We start from the raw sequence: 22,667 nt of genomic DNA on the forward strand, positions 1-22,667 counted from the left end.
AGAGAGAGAATGTCCCGTCGCCCACCGTGAGACCTCATCGCCAGGAACTTGGTCCTGAAAGCACAGAACATCTGCCCCAGAAAAGTCCCAAAAGCCTGGGAAACCAGCCTGTGATGGTTAATTTCACATGTCAACTGGGCTGCGTCACCAGGCACTGAGATATTGGCTCAAACATCATTCTGGGTGACTGTGAGGGTGTTTCTGGATGAGATACACTCTGAATCAGTAGCCTGAGTAAAGAACATTGCCCTTCTCCATGTGGGTGGGCCTCGCCCTATCAGTTGATGAATAGAACAAAAGGCAGAGTTAGACGGAGCTCCTCCCACCTGACTCCCTTGGAGCTGGGACATCGATCTGTTCTATCTTGCCTTTGGACCCAAATTTAAACACCAGCTCTTCGTGGGTCTTGAGCCTACAAGCCTTCCGACTGGAACGCCACTATCAGCTCTCCTGAGGGGGGTGCACCCTGCTGACTGAGGTCTTAGGACTTGTCAGCCTCCATAACTACATGAGCCAATTCCTTAATCGCTTCACATGTATTATGCATGTAAAGAACACATGTGCGTGCGCACATCCCATTGGATCTGTGTCTCTGGAGAACCCCGGCTGACACAAGCCCTCATTCACAGGGGCGGGGCTGACGTGTGGGGAGGGGAACACCAGACCCCCCGGCTCCTGGCTCCCCAGCTGGTCTCGCCTGCCTGTCCATTTATTCCTGAGTGAACTCAGAATGACAGGCGTTCAGGTCGCTTGTCTAACACGTATGATGTGGCCTGAGGTGATTTAACTTCCCGGAGCCTGACTTTCCTCTTCAAGCTGAGGCCAAAATTGTCCCCCCACCTCACGGAGTCATAGCAGGGATTAATATATGGGGTTCATTCATGAAAAGACCTCAGCACAGTGCCTGAAACCTAGGAAGTGCTCAAATGAGGGTTAAGTGCTATTTAAGGAGAGATATAAAATGCCACAGAGAACTTCAAAAATACTACCCAGAACTGTGCTTCTAATTTATAAGGCTTTCCAGCCCACAAATAGAGCTAGTCTCCTCCCCCACAAAATCCTTCCAAGTTTTCCGAAGTTTCAAGGTTGATGATGCTTTCGGTCGAAGCAGCAACCAAATCAGCCATCAGAACCCAGCCAGCCCTTCCCCGTTGCTTGTGCCGGCGGCCGAGAGCCCATGGTGAGACTTCTGGGCAAGGCCGACACAGCAGGGGAGACGGGGCAGAAAGGTCTGTCTACTTCCCACTTTCTAGGGGTTGTCATGCAACTCAAGCCTCTTCAGTCCAAGAATAGGTCACAAGTTGCCGTCGTCAGCTTCCGTTCCCAGGGGGACCCACAGAGCAGCGGCTGCCACCGCGTCCAGCCTCCGTGCTGCCCCATTCTCACTTGCGCCTGGGAACCAGCAGGTCAGCTTGATTAGCCCCTGAGGTTGTTCTCAATAACAACCCACGCCCTGCCCCCGCCCCAGCTCCCAAACATCTTGAGCTCTGCTTCCATTAAAGCCCAGGAGGAATGACCTCCAGTCTGAGGTTCACGGTCATTAGCTGCGGAGACCGGCTGGAGGTGAGCTGCTGGCTATGCGATGAGGCCTGCGGTTGCTGAGAAACTAATGAATTTCCTTCGTAGCCTCCTGAGCCTGCATAATCTGTCGTGGTCGGTGAACCATCGAGAGCCGAAGGGAATGTGACTGCAGTAAACAGCAGGGTGTGATCATGGCTCCTGCGTTCTGTCTGGATGATCACATTTTTTAACACATACTTAAAACAAAACCACACATAGCAGGACTGGATCTTTGTGGAGATATCAGGAAGCTAAGCGGAAGGTCCTCTGGGGGCCTCGCAGAGAGATCACCGCTGGAATCGGGGCGGGGCTCTAAAGAGCAGGTAGGCCCAGAGCTCTGACTCAGGGGAGCAAGGGCCACACAGCCTTACTCCGGCCACACCCCCCACCAGCTGTCTCGTCCCTGGTGGGCACAGCCGCGGTCCTCCTGGCAGCACCAGCCCCCAATCTGATGGGAGCGCCCCCGAAAGCGTGGGGACCTCAGAATGGCGCCCATGTTGGCAGCTTCATGGGAGCTTCGTCCGGCATAGAGGACACAGGGCCAGGCCAGTGGAAGCCCAGAGAAGAGCTACAGGAAATCCACTGACCGAGGCCCGGTTTGCACCATGAGATGTTAGTCCTCCCCAGTTTGCATCCCTTCCTGCTTAGCCAATAAGATAAAGTGTTGCCTTCAAAGCTTGGGGGCTTAATCTGGGTCCAGCGCTGGGGGCGGTGACGGGGTGGGGGGGCGGAGTGCATTTTAAGTGCACCCTCCCCAAGGCCCCATGCCAGACCGCGTGGGTTTGCTACGTAAAAGGCACCCGTGACGGCCCGCCTCTGCCCTCCTCTACTGACAAGTCTAGGGAGGTGAAATGGTCCGTTTCCCAGACGCTGCTCAAGTCAGGGGTGGCCATTCACCATGATTCTAGCTGACAAGACGGAAGCCAAAGGCCAGAGGGCCGGTTCCCCTTCTGAACACAGGACCCCTTATTCTATCCTGACCAGCACACCAACCAGAGGCTGAGGTGGAGCAGGCATTGCGGGGCCGCAAGGCATAAGCGCAAGGACAGAGGCAGCAGGCCACGAACAGGACAAGAAAAAGTAGAAAGCGTCTGGGCCCCTGCTGGGAACCACTGCAAGTCCAACCATCTGCGCGGGACTTCTGGTGAGCTGCGGTTAAAAATAAAAGTCCCTCTTCATCTGTCAGTGTTTGTTGATTTTTCTCTTATTCTAGTGAAAGGCATTCTTGACTAAGAGATTCCCATTCTACAGAGAAGGAAACCAAGGCTCGGAGAGATGAAATGGCCCACTGACGTTCCCCTAAGAATAGGTAGGAAAGCTGGGACTTCCTGGGACTTAACGCCTCTGGTCACTGAGTTCTCCCCACCCTCGAGAGGAATTAAGTGCATACACTGGCAAGTGTTTCTGACTGTCACAAGTCTTGAATGCATTGCCCCAGGGACAAGCCTCCAACAAGCCAGGCGTGTAGCTTACAGCTATAATGAAGGCTAATGATAACATCGATCCTGATGATAGCTAATATTTATGGAGTGCCCACACACTGTACCCCCCTCGCTCATGGAACCCGACGACAGCCTTCTGAGGGGGCTACTGCTTTCATCACTGCTTTTCACGTGGGGAAACTGGGACACAACAGGTAAGTGACTTGCCTGAGGTCTCGCCGCCCACAAATGGTGGAGCCCGTTCCAAGCTTCGTCCGAAGTGCCGGTGCCAGTCACTGCTGGCGTGGGCCTGAACGGATCTCAGCTGCCACGGCGCGTGTCCCCAGGCCTCGGTAACGAGGCCCCTTTGACTGTCCCAGGTCGACCGCCTGCCCTGTACCCCTCCTGGGCGGGCGGGCACCACGCCCGTCACCCCATCAGAGTACAGGGAGCGGGAGGCTTGACGAGCCTCTGGCCCGGGCTCAGCGCTCTTCCTGAGGAGGGAGACTGGCTTCTCGCTCTGTTGTCCTTATCTGGGCTTCATCCCCAGAGGCAGCCTGCCCACTGGATTCGCTTCCCCTTTCAGCTGGGAACCTCAGTCCGAATCAGAAAAGCAGAGCCCTTCTCTCCCCTCTGTCTCCTTCCCTACCCCGCCCCCGTCCCGTTACATTTTTAATAACTATAGCTTAGAAATTGCTTTTGCAGGACCGTCAAGTCGTGTGACTTACAGCTGGAGAGCACACCGCCGCCATCCGGTTCAAGCTCCTCCCGGCGGGCGGCGGTGTGCACGTGACCGTGAATAAGTCACCTCTCTGCGCCTCACTTCCCTCGGTCAGAAGCGTCTCTTGTGGGACAAAAAACAAATAGATCAAAAACTCAGCGTGGAGGAGTTTGCAAGCAGGCAGGGAAAGAAATCCTGCCGGTGGGTTCTGTGCCCACAGAGAGCTGCTGGGTTCCAGAAGCTTCCGGCGAGGTCCCTTTCCCTCCTCGCACGCCCCAGGCAGAGGAGGCCAAGGTCCAGCCGGGTGTCGCCACCACTCGCCCACCGAGGGCTGGAGGACTTTTACTGGGGACAGGGCGGCGTGGCGCCCACCAGCTCAGACTGAGGTGGGCGGGGTGGAGGCAGGCCACTCACATTCAAACGCGCACGCTTCCGGTCATGGCTCTCGGTTGTCCCATCATATAAAGGGATGGGAGCAGTGCCTGCACCTCAGGTGGAGAGGAGGACACACCCGGCAAGTGCCCGTCAGCGCCGCTGAATGCTCCGGGCGCACGCCGCTCCCCGGCGGCGCTGGCTACTAGTTGTGTTGGTTTGGGTTGAGGATCTTTGAGATACAGACGTTGCTTACAACCTGAGAGGGGAGAGAAGACCGGGGAACTCAGGATGCTAAGAGGAGGAAGAAGGGAGACGTCACCTGCCGGGTTCAGAACAATGGAAGCTGGAGCTGATATGCCCGAGGCCACAGAGCTAAGAAATACCGCCGGTGCGTCTCACACGGGTCATCTGTGAGTCCCCTGTCCTTCGTGGTTTCTGGGAACAGAGTAGAAGACCAGGGTGCAGGGCTCCTGGCCTTCTGTGAGGGGGGACCCAGGTCCCAAGGGCTCAGTCTCGCACTCCAGGGAGGAGGACAAGCCTTCCTGGGACACCACAGGGGACCCCTCCGCCTCTCACGGGTCCCTTCCCGGCCCCACTGCACGCACTCTAGTCCCCTCCCCTCCCCGGCGGCCTCTGGAGACTTGGGAAACGGACACGGGTTACACAGCCCTTGCCACCCACAGCCTATCCTCTGTAACAGGATACACGTCCTGTGTGGTAAGGAGGGACATTCACAACACAGGTTCCAACTCTGCTGCCCGAGGAAGTGCTGATCCCATCAGGCCGGGGCTGATCCAGGGGAGGCAGCCTGGAGCAGCGCAGAATGACAGCCTTCGACAGTGGCACGTCACTGCCTCAGGTGTGTATCTGCTCCCTTCCTCTGCCCGCGAGGAAGCGCTATCATCTATGTCTCTCTTCAGCCAGAGTTATAGTTCAAGCTTTACTTTTTGTTGTATTAAAATAATAGGAGTTTCTTTTGAGTTTTGCAAATATAAAATAATGTTCAAGTATTGAATATCCTGGTCCAAAACACACCTGTCACAGCCTCCCTGCTTCAGGTCCCGACACGCACGCAGAGCTTACTAACGAACTGTCATGAGCAGATGTCCCCAGGAGGCATGCCGTTGCCGCGTGACAGCGTGGCGGGGGGGCGGGTGGCGCTCGGAGCCGCCGCGAGCCTGGCTGAGAGCCCACCCCGCCTCCGATGAATGTCTTGGCCAGAGCCAGGGCCCCAGGTGCTGCAGAAGGCGCCTTTCAGGACTCCCGCAAACGACAAAGATGGATGCGTGGGTGGTGGGAGGCGCCAGCTCCGCTCTGAGGATTTCTTCCACCATGCACCTGCCACACAGACAAAGCCCGGGGGGACAGCGTGGCTTGCAGGTCCCAGGCCAGGTCTCCAGGAGCCAGGACGGCCGTCCCCCAGCGCTCACCGCTCCGGGCGTGGGCTGGGCGCTCAGCCTGTCCCTCTAGGGACTCTGACCCCTTTGGCCTCTCCTCCCGAGGCTTCCCCTCATGGGGTTGGCCTCACGTCACTGACTCCTGCCCTCCAGGAAAGAAGGAACTGTCAAGACCATCCTGAAGCTCCTGCCAAGGTGCAGGGGCATCATTTCTAACCATGTCAAGTACAATAGGAAGTAGCAACCAGAGTCTACTCTCACCTGGACGTTCCGCTGTCCTCACAGAGCCACCTGCAGGCACTGTGATTGTCCCCATTTCACAGGGAAGGAAACTGAGGCCAAGGGAGCCTGAATACGAAGTCAGTCCCGGATGCTGCCGTTCCACTCCCGTTCCCCAGTGCAGTCCCGAACACACCTCCCGAACACTCAGGAGACGGCTGAAGAAGGACTAACGGTGAGAGGACCCCTGGTGTGTCACCCCAGGCAGAGGTTCCAGCGAGACAGTCAGGGGCATCCAAACAGCAGATGAGATGGGTGGACGCAGTAGCCTTGTAAGCTTAGAGAGGGAGGATAGTTGGGAGAATGGCCTAATTGCAAACAATAGCACCACAAATCAATGACCGTAAGCCAAAAAGAAGGGGGCTTCCACGGCTTAGGTGAGGGGCAGCTTGGGGCAGCGGTCTCAGGCACGGGGCATCCAGGGCAGAAGTGGCCAAGGACCCTGGTCCTCCCTCCTGCCCCTTGTGCATTCTCCTTCTCGCCCCTTGACCCTGCTCTGTCATGCAGCTCTGTGGGCGCCAGCGGGGCCCTCCAGGAGAAGCCTCCAGACGGGCCCAGAGGGAGGAGGACGGGCTTTGACCAGGGCTCTGCCATGTGACCATCATGCGGTCTCGTGGACACCCTGACCTTTGCCCCTCCCATTCCATCCACCAGGTCGGTGGCAGCCCAGTTTCCGCCCAGGGGCTGCTCTGTCTCCCTCTCCGCCCCTCCGCCCGACCCTCCTCCGTCTCCCAGTCTCGTCCTGTCTCTCGCTGCTTCCTCTTGGATTAATTCAGAAACAATACAAGCAGTAACACAACCCAGGAAAACCGTCCTGCACAGAAACTGCGGCCGCTGGCGAGAGCGGGAGCTGCAATTAGTAAAGTTTGAGATGGATAAAAGCCTGATTTATGGAGCAAATCTCCACTGTGAAATCCTAAATGCAAAGGAATTGATCTCTATGAGAATAATTTCAGCAAAATGGAATCGGAAACAACGGAAATGGTTTAACTGTGCTGTATGGAAAATGGATGAGGTGACTGCACGGGCTTAATGGAGCTCCCTGTGGAATTCTGGTACTTTCTCGAGGAAAGCGCATCAGGGCGGTAATTCTGACTCGAAAGCTTGCCTTCAAAATGTCCTGGGGTCAAAACGCCCTGGGCCCTGACCACGGGGTGGGGCTTTATCGCCAGCTCCAACAGAGAGGGTGCGGGGAAGCAGCGTTGGGGGCAGAGTGGCCGGGCTGGTGAGAGTTCCGGAGAAACACAGTGGGGGGAGGCCCGGGGGGCCAGAGCCGGGCACGCCCTACCCAGGCCTTGCCGCGTCCAGCCAAGGCTGCCGCACGAGCTGGCACCTGCAGCCCCCGCCCAGGGTGCAGGCCCTGGTCCTGGCACTCAGTCCCGCTGCCTGGGGGCCCCCTCTACACGGGGGCCCCCGCCCCCCGGAAGTTCTGCCAGCCTCCCTCCAGGGCCTCTCTCTGTGTCCCACACAAGACCAGAGAGCAAAAGCTCGCAGCAAAACCTTTTTTTTTTTTTTTTCTAAATGGCATTTATTGATTTTTTTTGTCTTTCTGATCCCAAATACGGTACGGCACAAGGCGGAACATTTGGAAAACGCAGAAAAGCGGGAGGGAAACATCAGCTCCGACCCCGCCGCTAAGGGACAACCACAGGTGACAGACACAGGCCGGTGGGCCCAGGGGGCGGGGAGCACGCCATGCCTGGCCAGGTGGCCCCACAGGCCATGGTGGAGCGGTGTGGTGGCCGTGGAGCCACTGCGGGCAGGGCCTTCAGAAACGGGTCACCGATCCCTCCCCATCACAACCCCCTGATCGCTCCCACGGGGCGGCTGGGGGGGAAATGTGGTCTTGGGGCCTGTGCTTCCATCACCCCAGCACCAGCCCGCCCGTAAGGGCGCGACACTCCCACTTGACAGGTGAGGGAAGGGAGGCCAGGGAGGTTAAGTCACTGGATCAACGTGTCCTAGCAAGGAAATGATAGAAATGGGACTCACATCTCAGCCTGTGAGACTCTGGAGCTCTCTTAACTACTTATACACTGGGGGGGGGGGGGGGGGGGGGGGAGGGGCGGGGCAGGGAGAGGAGAGGGAGGGGAAGGAAGAGGAGGGGAAGAAGCAGTCAAAATGACGGGCAGAAGGGCTCCACGCGGGACTGTTCCCCGCCGGCCGTCCCTCCGGCACTGTCCCTCAAGGCTGACACTTCGGCTTTTCCTCTTTCAGTGCTAGCTGAGGGTGAGCACCGGCTGGGCCCTCCAGGAGTGCCAGGGGACAGGCCCCACCCCCGGGCTTCCCGAGCTCCTGTCTCAGACACTTGTCTTCCCAAACCCGAGGCCTCACTCCCCTGCCTACAACAGGGAAGGAAGCCAGACACAGCGGCTGCTATTTTAGAAAGGGTATTTTTATAGAACAATCTCTGCTTCCTTAGGAATTTCAGCCCCGAGGGCCCCTGGTGAGGGAGCCTCGGGGGAGCTCACGCGACGCCCATGGGCGGCCAGAGCTGCTTCCTCCCGCCCCACTCTCTTGAGGAGGCACGCTCCTCATCCAGCTGCTTCTCAAAGCCCAAAAGCATCTATTCAGGCTCAATTTCACTGCCTCCCCGCTAGACCCTGGATCTGGGGACATGAAGACGCAGAGCAGCCAGGGCCAGGAGGACACAGCAGCACCGTGTGGTCCCGGGGCGCTGGCACATGACCTGTCCTTCCACCCACCTGCACTGGGGCCACGCTGAGGTGTCCGCAGGAGTCTGCCGGCCGCGGCTGCCTTCAGGCTGCTGACCGCTCACAGGGAGCCCCGAGTGCAGGGCCTGGGGTGGGGGCCGCGGAGGAGAAAAGATTAACAGGTTCCTCCCACACAGCGAAGAGGAGGCCCCCTGGGTCTCAGGGATTCCCACAGAGCCAGACAGGATGAGGTCAAGCTCACCAGGTGTGAACGGTCCATGCAGAGGACGCAGGAGCAAGGACAGAAGGTCTGAGGAGCTGGAGTCTTGGGTAGTTTGGCTTGTCTAAAGGGCAGTGGGCCCAGGCGGCATTTGCTGGAATTATCGGGGACGCCATTTGAAAAGGTTCAGTTACCCTTCCTCCCAGCCCTGAACCACACATTCAGGGGACCTTGGGCTCACCTTGTTAGCCAAGCCCTGTAGCGCTGACAGTCCTCAGGGCCCCAGGCAGCCAGGACACGCCCATCCTCTTAGCTTCACGGTACTAGCAGCTGCACACACCGAGCGGTTCATTCGGGCAAAGCACTGTTCCAAGCTACCAAGGAGCAGAGAGTCCCGATTCCAGCCCGGGGAGCCTGTTACCCGAGCCTGTGCTCACAGGCCAGGCTGGCCTTGAAGGGGAGCTCAGGCTGTATGCTGCACGTGGGTGCTTCACCTGGGCAGCCCTGTTCACATCGTAGACATCACACGCAGAAGGCACAGGGGGCTCAGCAAGTGGCCAGCTCCTCCAGCTTGTCAGGGAAGGCAACGCCGTTGACTACCAACTGGGGGCGGGGCTGGCACGGGTCCCAGGGAGCCGTCCCACCTCCAGCTCTTCCCACGTGGCTGTGGGCGCCTGCACTCCTCACATCTGGGACACTGTCAGAGCCGCAAAGTGCTTAACGCTCCACATCTGTGGTGGAGGGACAGTGGGTGGGGGTGGGGCCACCCCTCCCTGTTTGTACTCCCCAGACTCTGGAGCTGTACCTACTTCACAGAAGAGAGAAAGTGAGCACAGACTAGGGACCAAAAGACGTCCCCAGAGGGACTGCCAGCAGGGGAAAGGGCCGCTGGGCACGCACCGCCTCCCCCAGGCTGTGCAGGCTGTGGGCAGGTCCCCTGGGTTCCAGCTCACACACATGCACGTGCCTTGGAAGAGCTGCAGGTCTGAGTTTCTAGGTCAAGCCGCCTTCCCAAGGCCACTGGCTGAATCCAGCACTGCCGGAAGCACAGGGTGTCCTAAAAGTTCACAGCTACCCCAAGTCCTTCCTGGGGCATTGGCTGGTTCCCGTGTGGGCCGAGGCCCTGGCGGCACCTGCGCTGAAACCCAGCCCTGAGAGCTTCATGGGGAGAGAAATGTGCAAACACAAACAGCTCGGAAAATAGGTCAGGCCCCGGCGCGCGCATCCACAACACTGCCTTTTCCGGCATTTCCCTCTATGATCAAATTAGCAATGTATGCAAACGAGCTGCGAGGACTCATTACCTTAATTTGTCTCATTTTGGAGGCAAACCTGAAGCAAACTGCGCCTCATCCCCCAACACTGTGGCCCTGGCTGAATATTAATTTTGAAGTTTTGTTAACCTTGTGCAAAGGCCCTTTTATAGCCCAAAGGTGTGGGATCCTCCGTTTCCTCATGAATACAGATGTCCCTGCTCGGAGGCTTAGTTCTGCAAGGTCATTTCGACGGGTGACCTCCGTGGCAGGCCACCGGAAGCCCGGGAGTCTTGCTGGACGCGCTGGCCAGAAGAGCAGTGCCGTCCACCCCACCAGCTTAATAGCTGCAAGCAAAGGCATCCACAGGAACAGCCAGTGGGAGGGAAGAGCCCGCCCTCCCATCGAGCAGGGCTGCGCTCACAGCAGAGGGGAAAAGCAAAGACAGCCTCACCATCGGCCCCCTAAGCGGGGGCACTGATGGCTTCAGCACAACGCTTTCCACCACTGAGGACCCCGGCTCGCCCCATGCTGCTCTGCAGCCGGCCATCTTTGCAGACCCTGTGAAGGTGAGGGGGGTGAGTTTCACCCAGCCTCACGGCAGGTGACCGTCCCCGTAGCCAGCCTCTCAAAGCACAAGATGGGCGTGGAACTCCATTTTGCCGTGGGACCACAGGGAGCCCTGCCGGCCCCCAGATGCCTCTTTGCAGCCTTGGGAGCTGGAATCCCCTGCACCCAAGGCCACAGGCCTTCCTGGTCAGCACCGGGCAGAGCACGCAGGCCCGGGGGCTACCAGACCTGCCTTGGAAGCTTCCTGGCTCTGCCTCAAAGTGCCTGGTGGCCCAGGACAAGCCAGCCTTTGGTCTTCTCAGCTAGAGAGCAGAGGGGTGACACCACCGGGCTGGGCGGCCCGGGGACCAGCAGTAATGGGCGGGGCCCGCGGTGGGCACACAGCATGGAGAACCTTGATGAAGCTCTGTGGTGGGCCAGGCTCCCATCCCAGGCTCTGCTGGCGCTACCCTGGCTTCACTGCGGTGCCGCGGTGCTGAAACGGGCGGTTGCTCTGTGATCACTTGCCGCCCCCGCCAGGCACAACCTACTGTCCGGCTCGTTTTGGCCAATGGGCTTGGGTGGAAGTGTCAGGTGTCAGGGTTCCATTTCAGGGCCTGAGCCCTAAAGCCATGGCACATTTCCACCTGCCCTGGGAGAACACATGTCCTGGAGGGCTGCCATCTCTTCATCCCAGACCCCAGACCCCACAACCCGCCACCAACACAGCAGCCCGGCCCAGCCATCACACAGCCCCTCAACCTGGAGAGCCAAGGCCTCCGCGCAGGCCATGGAGCCGGGGGCGGAGCTAGTTTTGCCCCATTCTGTGGCAAGAAGTGACTGCACAGATACTTGAGTGCCCTGGGTTATGTCTTCAGCCCCAGCTGCTGTCCATACTTTGCCACCAAGGCCGGTCCCCTCCCTAACACCCCCCATCTTTTGGCTCTCCGTGCTGACTCAGCCTCTGCCGACGCCAGCTCCGCGCCTGCACCCAGACCCAGAGCGCTGCCCTGCTTGCCCTCCAGCTCTGGCCTGACACCCCCGGCCTCACGCTGCTCAGCCCCTCACCCCAGGCACAGCAGCGACGCGCTGCAGAGCAGAGACAGGGGCAGGAAGGCTGCCGTGGGCCGTGCCTGGCACTCCCCAGGTGCCTCTCATGAGTCCTGGGAGCACCAGGCCCGGGATTTGAACCCAGGGCCGTCTGGCTGGCCCAGAGCAGAGCTTTCCTCAGCCTGCCGTTCAACGCCAGATGCTCTGATTCCTCTGGACGAGCAGATTCTCACAGCGATAATAAGGCCTTGTGTTGGAAGGGAGTGAGGTAGTTCCCTAGTCCAACAAGCAGTGGGTGAACCATATGAAAAACCCATTCATGTGGGTTAAAACAGTCAAATATTGGCAATTTCACAGGTTCATGAGATTCGCAGCTGGTTGACCAACCAAACTCAATCCTTCCTTAACTGGACTGCATTCAGTTCCTGTTTCCCTCAATGGGTCATAAAGGTTTCAAGAGGGAGTCTAAATACCCTGCCAAATTCTAAAACAGCCTAAATGCAGGGGGCTGTCCTAGGACACCCATAGGACCCACACGACTGTCCCCCTCTGCGCTGCTGGCAGCTCACTGTGACTACACATGTAAACAAAGCAACAATCAGCAAGCCAGGCTTCTTAACGATCTCCACTTTCCCTTCTGTTTTATAGCATGTCCTGGAGTCCATGCCAAGGATGAACTCCAACAGAAGTCCAGCAAGCATGCAGCCGATCCAACTTAGAGGCTAGGACCTATCCTTTCCCCTTCTTAAGTATCAGGAGATGCGTCTTGTCACCACCTTTGTTCTGATCAGTTTTTAAAGACCACCCCCACCTGAATTCTTCCCTGCTGGCCACCGCCCCCTGGCCTGTGGATCCCCACACTGGCCGAGTCCCCCAAGACGAACCCTCCAGCCCCATCCCAGCCTTTTGCCCCTGAGAAGCCTTCAGTATGGAAGGAAGGAAGAAAGAAAGGCTGCGGGTGGTTGTCGACTGATCACCATCCCACGCCAGACACTGCGCTGACCTTGAACGTGCAGTTACGTCCACGAATGTTCGCAGGACCCTGGAAAGGCCAGGGATTGGTACTGGGCCCATCGGACCACAGGCCCATCTCTATCCTTCCAGGGAGGCCTGAGATGGTGGTTCTGCAAAGGCACTTGGGATCCTTCCACACAAGAGCTCTCTCTGCCTCTGCCAAGCCAGCCCCCCGCCCCCCAGCCAGCCCCCCTGGAAGCACAGCTGGGCTGCCAAGGGCAGGCCATTCCTAATGAGGCCTGGTTTGAAAGTCAGACGGTCATGGTTTCCCCGCAGGTCCTGCCCCCTAAGTGTCCTTCCTGCATTTCCTTCCCACACCGGGAGCAGAGCATCCAAAATTAGACTGTCAGAAATAGATCCGCTTGGACCAGAAGTGGCAAGAAATGCTCCAGGCCTTCTAGAACCTCAGCACAGCCCGCTCGCCTGGGGGAGCTGAAGACAGCTAATTATGGGCAGCTCAGGCGAAGGGCAGAGGATGAGGCGAGAGAGGAGGCTGGCCAGGGGGAGTTCCTGTCCTCCACTCCCTCCCCCAACCTGCCTCCCCTCCAGACTTCCTGTTGCTCGGAACCTGCTCTGCGAATCTGCTCGAGCCCTGCCAGCTGCCAGCCAACTTAGCAGAACTGGGACTCAGGGTAGAGCAGTCACGCACCTGAGCAATTGTGCTTCCTCCACGCCCAGCCCACGCCCCCCTCCTCACCCAGGGCGGGCAGCCCACCTCGTGATGCTCCCTGTCATCCAGTCAGACAGAGGCTGGGTCACCCAGAGATGAGCCTGGAGCGGTGGGTGCAGCAATGACCGTGGGGACACTGGCGCACCAGCCAAGGATGATGGGCCAACCAGGCAGATCGAGGCTGGGATAGATGCAAGTGGGTGCTTTCAAAACGCTGCGCTGGTTTTGAAACTACGGGGGCACGTGGAGCAGTGGAGGCCAGTGGAGGCCACGTGTGGGCATGGCAGGGCCATGCTGGCTCCCCGACCCCAGGCAGGACCGGTGTCAGTCACAGGGAGAGACCCTCCCACTCCAACCAGGCCTCCGCTCCATAAGCCCGCTGCCCAGCAGCCCTTCCCAGGTCCCCGGGCCTGCCTGCTCGGCAGCTCCCGGGGCCGGCCAGCTCTCAGGCCGGTCAACATGGCATCGGGCATGCCCAGAGCCAAGCAGCTAGCTCGGGGGGTCCCCAGGGATGTGGGACAGTGTAGACGATGCGGGGGAGTGGGCGGATAGGAGTTGGGGGTGGCGCTCACACCCTGGAAATCGCAGAAGGGCAGCCCCGGGGCCTCCACACAGCCTCTGCCCTGCACCTAAGAGAAGGCGAGCGGCCTGGTGACTCAGCCCCTGAAAAGGTCATTCCAAAGCCAGCTAGCTCTTCAGAATGGTCACGCAGGGAGGGAGGGAGGAAGGGAGGGAGGGAAGGGCTTACTATTCTTTAAAACACACTTTTGGGAAATGTATCATTTTTCACAGGATGAAAAACTAGGAAAGCAGAGATTAGGCATTTGGCAAACGGACCCCGGATGCCGCCATCAGGCGGCCGATCCTCAGGCACAGCCCGGCTGCAGCACGCTAGAGCAGGCCCGCTTCTCAGGTCAGAGCACCCAGGCCCAGACTGGCCTCGGGCAAACTGCGGTGCTGACATGTTCATCTTTGGGGTGTTCCCCTTTCTGTGAGTGCGTGCCAAATGGAGACTGGACGGTGCCTCAAATCCCATTTCCCCTTCCTGTGCACACAGAAAGACTACATTACCCAGCGTCCCTTGCAGCTAAGAGGCCCTTGGATTGGGTCCAGGCCCAGGAGATGTTGGCAGAAACTTGTGGGCATGGTTGTCCGTGCTCCTCTCATCTTCCGTGGCAACTCCAGAGACCATGTGTTGAAAAAGAAATGCCACAAGATGGAAGGAACCTAGATCCCCAAGTCCCCGCTTGGAGAAGCGCTGTCCACCCTGCATCATGCTGTGAGGAGAGTGAGAAACAAAGCCGTTTAGCCACTGAGATTTGGGGTATGTTTGTTGTAGCAGCTACCACCATTTATCCTGAGTCATACAGAATGCTAGCATAACTCTCAATAGAAAAGCATTTGAATGCAAGTAACTGAAAAGCCCACCAAAGTGACATAAATATAAGGCCGTTTCCTCACAACAGGAGGTCTGGGGACAGGCAGCCCCAGAGTGGCTCAAGGGCCAGGCCTATCAATCTTCTTGCTCAGCTATCGATGGTATGTTGTCTCCCTGCTTGTCAACTCATGGTCACAAGATGGCTGCTGCGCCCCTGACATCCCATTTGCATCCCAGGCAGGAAAAAAGAATAAGGCAAAGGGCTAAAGGACCATGCCAGTCAAATCTGTGCTGCCACACGGACTTTCACTTACATCTTCCTGAGCAAAACTGTACCACATCACCCCCCGGGACTGGCCGATGGGAGGGATATTATTCCACCTGCTCCAGTCCGGTGGTGATTCATCCCCTGGGGCCAGATTCGCTGAGATCAGTGACTCTACACGGCTGTGTGAACAGGCTGCGTCTCTGTTGCTGGGAAGGAGACAGGAGTGCAACAGATGTGGGCTGCTCAACGGTGGCCCTCTCCAGCGACTGTCCCCTTGTATCCTCCCTTCCTTCCCTCACGTCCCCTCCCCCAGGCAGGGCCGCAGTGATGAGAGAGCAAAGATGTGCCTGGCAGGGCGCTTTGGCCTTTAAGCCCCGGGGCCTCTGCCCCCGCTCAGCTGACCCCAGAACTCCACTTTATAATCTTGCCCAGGGGACGAGCTCACACGGAGTAAAGTGATAACAGGCTAAGAGTCAACAGGTCGCAGCGCAGTAATTCACATGGAAGGACAGAGCTGCCCCAGGACCTGACACGGCAGAGCCCGTTCGTCTCCTGCAATGCCACTGATTCCTGTAAACTGGTCACCAGGAACGACCGGTGCCGCTCAGACTGGGCCACCCCCTGCCACGGAGGAGCAGCGCGGTGGGCGTGATGGCAGCTGCCTGCCAGAGCGCAGCTGTGGCTGCGCACTGGGAAGCGGTCTGGCACTGGAGTGTCATGAGCCTTAAATACATTCAAACCCTTTGATCTAATAATTCCACTTCTGGGAATCTCTGTTAAGGAAATAATTTGAATACTGCAAAAGCTTTTTGCACCAAGATATTCCTGGCATGATGACTTCTAATAGTGAAAACCTAGAAATAGCCAGAATAGCTAGCCACTGGAGAGCAGCCATGGGAACCTACCGGGGTCTGGCACAAATAACGCCCCTGTTTTATTACAAAATCTTAAGCATGTGATTCTGTTACGTAACAATATCATACCCCAGCACACCATAGGGCATTTTAGGTGAAATGTTCAAATTAAAACTATAAATCATTACACCCGTGTCACTACCCTGTCAACCACATTCAGGCAGGGGTTACTCCTGCGGGACCCTGTATATATGTATGTGTGTGTGCGCACATACATATGTGTGTGTGTATATACACATATAGAGAGTATATATTCTATGAAGTGAAGATGCAGTAGATGATGGGTGGATGGACAGGATGGATGAATGACAGGCAGATAGGTATTAGATGGAAAGATTCAAACACATTCATTAAAGATAATGACTGCACACGGTTGATACTGGGAAGATGCGTTTGGATAAAAGACATGAGTTACAGTGGTGAGTACAGCATGAAAGAGGCTGAAATGAGATACTCCAAAGCGAGACCATGCGTGCTAAAGCCGTGAATGCCTTGTGATCCTTCTTTCTACTGTACATATTTTTCCATTTTTTCCTTGTAAGCATGCCCTGTTTTATACTAAAATCTTCAGAGAACGATGAGGGTCCCCAGGCGAGCCTGGGAACAGGCGGGGGCAGCGTCTGGAGACGTTGCCCTGCCCCACTCTGGGCCCCCTCTCTGGAGACCTCAAACCTTGTGCAGCCCGTTTAGGGTCTCTCTCTCCCTGGCCTCTCCCTAGGGAGCCGGCTTCTCTCTCACCAGCCCTGGAAAGACCCCCTCCCCCCGCCCCCACTGGCTCCTCCAGGCTTTAACTGGGAGGCATGGCGATGGCTTCCCACAGGGAACCTGAGGGCCCGTCACCTGGGCTCCCTGGGCCCTGCCTCTGGCGCCAAACCTCCCCTTCGCAGGCCCTCCCGCACACACAGACCCACCCTCTCTGCTGACTTCTGCTGGCTGGTCCTCAAAGGCGGTGGCCTTTTGCCAAGCTGGTTCCTAAACATTGTGACAACTTTTTGAAGTCACCTCTGTACTGAGTAGGACAAAGGAAACCTCAGACATCTTTTATTTCCATTCAAATTAGCTAAGATTCATCCCTACCTTGACTACCTGCTGTTATTCAGTTTTTCTGCTCTAAAGATCCCAGTGTGTAAATAGACCACAATTCATGAATCTGTTTCTGTTGACAGGACTTGGGCGGGCACAGCGGCTTCATGCGAGGAACGGGGCTGCTTCAAATGTGCTCTCAGGTACTTAGCGAAAGAGCAGCCGGTCTGCAAGGCCTGTGAAAGCGCACGTGTACAAGACAATACCACACTGTTTTCCACGACAAAAATACAGTTTTAAGAGAGAGAGAGTCTAAAAAGATTATACAAATTCCTTGTACCATCCTCTCAATTTTTCTGTAAATCTAAAACTGTTCTGAAAATAAAAGTCTGTCTAAAAATTAGACAGCAGAACGCCCTTTTTAAAGTTAAAAATGACTGTTATTAAAAATAGTTCTGAGGCTACATTTAGATGTGATAAAACGAGAGGCGGGGGAAAGATAAACACAAGGTGGGCGGATGTCTGCTGCCCTGGGCTGGGGCGGGGGTCCGGGCCGGACAGCAGCGGGGCCCTCTCCACAGGGCCCCGGCTTTCTTCTTGGGTGACAGGCAACTGGTGTTTGTCAGATGGCAATAGAGGGAAGGAGGGACGGGGGGAGGGAGGTGGGTGCTGTGTGCTGAGCGCGGAGGGTCACAACGGGCTGTGAGCAGCCCGGGGCCCTGGCAACAGCAGGGCAGCAGGGATCTGAGAGGCGCCCTCACTGGCCTGAGAGAAAGAGGAACAGCTTTGTCACCTGGGCAGCTTGGCATGTGTAGAAAGCCAGAGACCCAAATGCCAGCTCCCCTGGAACAGGCACATGGCGCCACCTGAGGCACATGTGTGACCTCTGAGCCTCCGGAAGGACCCGGTCCCCCACTCAGGCCACCCGGGGTTAGGGGCCAGTTCTGCCGCCGTCAGCCGGGGGGTGACCTGTATGTTCCCTCAGTGTCCCCCTCTGGGCAACAGGGAGCAATAAAGAAGACCGTGCACGGAAACACGCACACAGGACACGCACGCAGAGGAAGCACTCCGAGAATGTCTGCTCTTACCTCTCCCAGCCCTGCCGAGTGTGCACATGTGTCACGTTTGTGCATGAGTCACGTGTGTGCATGTGGCGTGTCGTACCTGCCCAGCGCGCCACTTCTCTGGGCCAGGACGTGGCCTGCCCTGGCCTGCTGACTGGAGCCTGGAGGCCTGGCTCAGGGGCATCCGAGGTCCCAACACCGTCCCCCTCCCACATCAGAACAGGCCCGGCCCCTCCCGCACTCTTCCCAGCTCCGGGGCTCCTCAGCAAAACCGGCTCTGACCGCATCCGCATTTCTCCAGCCCTGTCCCCTCCCTGGCCGGGACTTCCACCCGGACCATCCCTGCGCCTGCCACCCCGGCCTCCAGCCCGCCCTCCTGAGTCACGAGTCCGACCACACCGTGCCCTGCTCAGACCTTTCAGGTCCCCACAGTCCCCTGCTCGCCCGCCCAGTTCCTTAGTTGGCACTCAAGGCCTTCGCTGACCCAGCCTGCCACACGTACCCCAGTCCAGTCCCGCCCCGCCCCCGCAGCATGCCCCACTTCCTTACCCTACTGTAGCTTGGCCCACCCTGGAGGACTCAGTTTCCCTCCAAGTCTGCCCTCCCCCGGGAGCTTTCCACATTTGCCCCGGCTCCTTATTTCGGTGCCCCTGCCCCCCCTTCTCCTTGTCCCTTCTCACCAGCTGCAAGCACCTCACGGGCAGGGCCCCGCCACGCCCCAGCGCCTCGCCCAGACAGCATCATGGAATAAATGTGCGACTTGTCCCCTTTACAGGACAAATAAGTTTGCCTGCCCATTGCCGTTGCCTGTCCCCTTTCCCAATTCAAAGCCCGGCCGGGCCCAGCTAGAGGGAGGACAGTGGAAAACATGTGTCTGGTGGGTTGACAGGGTAGGACAGAGGATGGAAAGAAATCTGGTGTCTCCTGTTTACCATGGACACCGAGCTTGGGTGGAAAAAGCGCAGCCACAGCAGGACAGATGGACGAGTGGAACCAGCTGCCCAGCTGGGGCCATCCCGGGCCGGCCCGCAGACAGGGCCTCGAGGCGAGAGGATGGGGCAGGGGTGCGCAGGCCCCTGCCTTCATCTGGCCACGGCGGGGGGAAGCTGATCCAGGCCAGCTGGTCACCAGACGCTCTTTCTCTAAAGGATGTTTATTACTTTTCCATCCTTCCAAGAGGGGACGGAGGCAGGCTGTCCAGGAGGCCCAGCTGCCCCCTCGGTGAGGGAAGCTGGGGTGATGCCCCGGCTGGTGGGCAAACGCATGCTCAAGGGAGCGACAGAAAGTCCACCGCAGGATGGTGCCTGTCCTGAAGTCGCCTTACAGAGAGGAAGCCCACAGGGGCCGAGCCTGAATTTGAACCCGCTGCTGGAACAAGCTGCCCTGGGCACCTCACGGCGGCGGGTGGGCCGGTGCTCAGGGAAGGCACAGCACGGGTCCTGGGGCTGGGACTCCCAGGCCAGCCGCGGGCCATCGCCAGGGGCTCCGAGGGGCCTCCTAGGGCCAGGCCACCTGAGCCCTGCATGCCAGCCGGTGTGTCCGCCCAGGGCTGACAGGCCCAGCGCCCCCAGGCGTTCCCTGTCCTCCCTCGTCATTTCCTGGCCCAGCTTCTGGTGCCTCCTGCCCCCCGCCCCCCACCCACCCACCGCTCCACAGGGAGCCGTGCTGAGGACTGAAGCGCCTGCTGGCCAGTGCTGCCATTTCCCACGTGGGCCAGCTGGGGAAGACGGAGCTTGCCCAAGGCCACACAGCAAGTCGATGCGACGCTGGGGCCCGGGGCCCAGGCCCCTGCCCACTGCAGGTCAGCAGTGGCCTCGTGGTGCCCGTGGCTGGCCAGCTCCTATGTCTCCTCTGATCTGCTAGTTCCACCCGAAGCACACACGGGAGCGCGCAGGGCTCAGCGTGGGGAGGGACTGCTGTTCTGAGGAGCTTCCCTCCGAATCCACAGGCACAGTGGGCGCCACGGCATTTGGTCCAGGTCTGACTAGTGTCCCCTCCAGCCACACCATGTAGGGCTTGGGGGCCGGCCTGCCTGCCCGGTTCCCCCGGCACCTGTCCAACACCCCTGGCCCAGCATGGGCCGTCTGCTGATGAACCACAGGGCGGGCCTGCCCTCTCGTGTGGGGGCTACATGGGAAGGCGAGGGGGCAGGCAAAGGCAGCCTCTGAGAGAGGAGGGGTCACCCTGAGGCCCGGGGTGCTCTCGGGGGTCCCAAATCCAGGCCTTAAGATGGAGGGACAGTGCCTGGCACAAGGTAGACAGAAAGTATTCTTGATAGAAATGCCAGACAGTGGAAAAGAAAGGTACTCTCAGTTTTCACATGAGCTGGGGGCCAAGAATTTCAAAGGAGTGATTCTAAGTGCAGCCAACACCCAAGATGAAGTTTGATTCCTAAAATAGGACTCGTGCACCCTGGGGAACAAGGAGTTCTTGGTAAACTCAGAGACTATCCAGACTTGCAGAGACCTTAATGGTTGTCTGTCCTCACCCCAATAGTGGAATTGTCCCTGTGTCGCCCTCTGCAAGGTGCCACCTGCAGAGCGCACGCTACGTCCCACAATGACCCTTTCCACTATTCCTTAGCACCCACGGCCCTCAGAATAAGCAGGCGTCACGTACACACCGGCCTGACCTTTGTGTGCGTAACCCCAGCTCATTCTTCTGCTGGAGCCCTGTTCTCAGGAAAACCTTACCTGACTCTCCTGATAAAGTCAGATGCTCCTATTTGATGCTCTCATAATGTTGTCATTGACATTTACTTGTTTCCTGGCAGTCACTCCCACCAGATGGTGGGCTCCGTAGGGGTGGGCTCTGGCGGGATCTGCCGCCCTGTATCTGAGGGCTGTGCCCTAGGATTGCCCTCCCTAAGTAGACTGAGCATTTCCAGACCCCTCACAGTGAGGTACCCACAGTGCTCTAGTCTGCCCAGACTCTCACCTCCGATGTCCTAAACATCCTATTTCTGTGCATCCAGCCTGAGCTCAGATGGAGGCAACTCTACACTGCCACCTCCGTCTCGAGTTTCAGTCCAAGAGCCCAGCGTCCACACGTGGAGCCACTGAGTCTCTCACAGAACAGCTGAGCAGAGCAAGCACTCTTGCTGGAAGGCAAGAGTCACAGAGGCCACCAAGAGCCAGAACAGGACAAGGGACTAAGGCACGAGTTTTGCCACTGGGTTCAAATCTACTTGGAGGGTCCCGAGGCAAATTCATCTCTGTTTCCTTCTGGGAATATGGACCAACCAACAAGGCTGGCCTCCCAGAGCTGCTGAGAAGGAAAATGGGTATAAAGTCTCTAGCACAGGTTCCAGCACGTGGTTGACGCACCCCGTGGTTGGCAGTGATTCTCAGCTCCTGGTATCCACAGTCCCTGTAGGCCTTCCACTCCCCCTCTGTCCCCGACCCCAACTCAAAGAGCGAGTGCAGAAATAGGATGCTGAAGAAATGACTGATGAGACTCCCAAGGCCAGGTCATAAAAGATACACTGAGCTTCTGACTTCTCTTTCTCGGAGCACTCCCTCGGGGGAAGCTGGCCGCCATGTTGTGAGGACGCTCAAGAGGCCCTGTGGAGACCTCCTACCAACAGCCAGCACCAACCTGCCGGCCCCGTGTGAAGCACCGTGGACGTCTATCTGCAAGTCTTCAAATGCCCACAGCCTCGGTTGACATCTGACTGCACCCTGCAGAGAGACTCCAAGCCAGAAACACTCAGCTAAGCCACCCCCAAATTCCTAACCACAGAAACTGTTTGACTTAGTAAATGTGTAGTGCTGCTTTAAACCACTAAATCTTGGAATAATTTGTTACGCAGTAATAGATAAGCAGTATACCTGTACATAACAACTATCCTTTGAGACTTTTTTTTTTTTTTTTTTTGAGGAGAAGCATTTCAGAGCTTCTGATCTCTGTATGGCCAATTTAGAGGGGCCCAAAACTCCCTGATGAGAGTATGAAAGGCTGTCTAAGCAACAGCCTGGGGGGCCGGGGTGGGGGGAGCAGCTGCAATGTGGCTAGGGAAACGGTCCCGCGCAGGAAGGAAAGCCAAGGCAGTGAACAAACTAAGATTGTCCCAGGAGGTGAGAGGAGAATTCAAGCACACATCATTGATTACAACCTGCTGAGAGCAGGTGCAGAGAGCGGGGTGATATTTAAAAAATAATAATTTCCCAGAATTATCATTGTGTTCACAACACCCAGCCAGGTGTCTAGGGCACAGTTCCAGCGGAGGAAGGAAACGTCCTGCAGGATGTTATAATTTTACCCGAAAAACAAACCACTCAGGAAAGCAAGAGTCTGGCTGTGGGCCGTGGGCCAGGCTAGAACAGGACTCCTGGGCCTTGCAGTGACAGCGTGGCCTTTGGGGGCGGAAGGCCCCAGCGCTGACAAGGACTGTGTGTCTCGAAGCCTGGTTCGCTTCGCCCACACGAAGGGAGAATCAGTACTGCCTAAACCTCACTGGGCTGCGAAGATTAAATTAGCTGATGCGTATAAAAGAGTGCCTTGCAAACTATAAAGTACCTACAAATAAATAAAGGCCACTTTTTCATGATCTCCACTATTCTTCAGGCACGAAACATCTCAGAGTCGAAGATGAAGACTGAAACAAAAATACAACACAGCAAAAGCAGGACAAGGACAAAGGCTTCATGCCCTTAGCAGAGTCCAGGGACTCAGACCGCTTCCCAGCCTCCCAGGGTACCTGCTGTGTGGCCCGGGGCAAGCCGTTTTCCTCACAGTGAAACAAAGAAGTGGAACTGGAAAGCTTCCGCGGTCCCTTCTAAGCCAGAAGTGTTAAGAGCCAGTATTATGTGCTTCCCGGATAAGCTTCCGGGGCAAATGCACCAGGTGTGGGGTTTC

The sequence above is a fragment of the Pteronotus mesoamericanus genome, unplaced genomic scaffold, assembly GCF_021234165.1.
Source record: "Pteronotus mesoamericanus isolate MK-2021 breed Mesoamerican mustached bat unplaced genomic scaffold, CSHL_Meso_final contig_657, whole genome shotgun sequence".
NCBI lineage: Eukaryota > Metazoa > Chordata > Mammalia > Chiroptera > Mormoopidae > Pteronotus > Pteronotus mesoamericanus.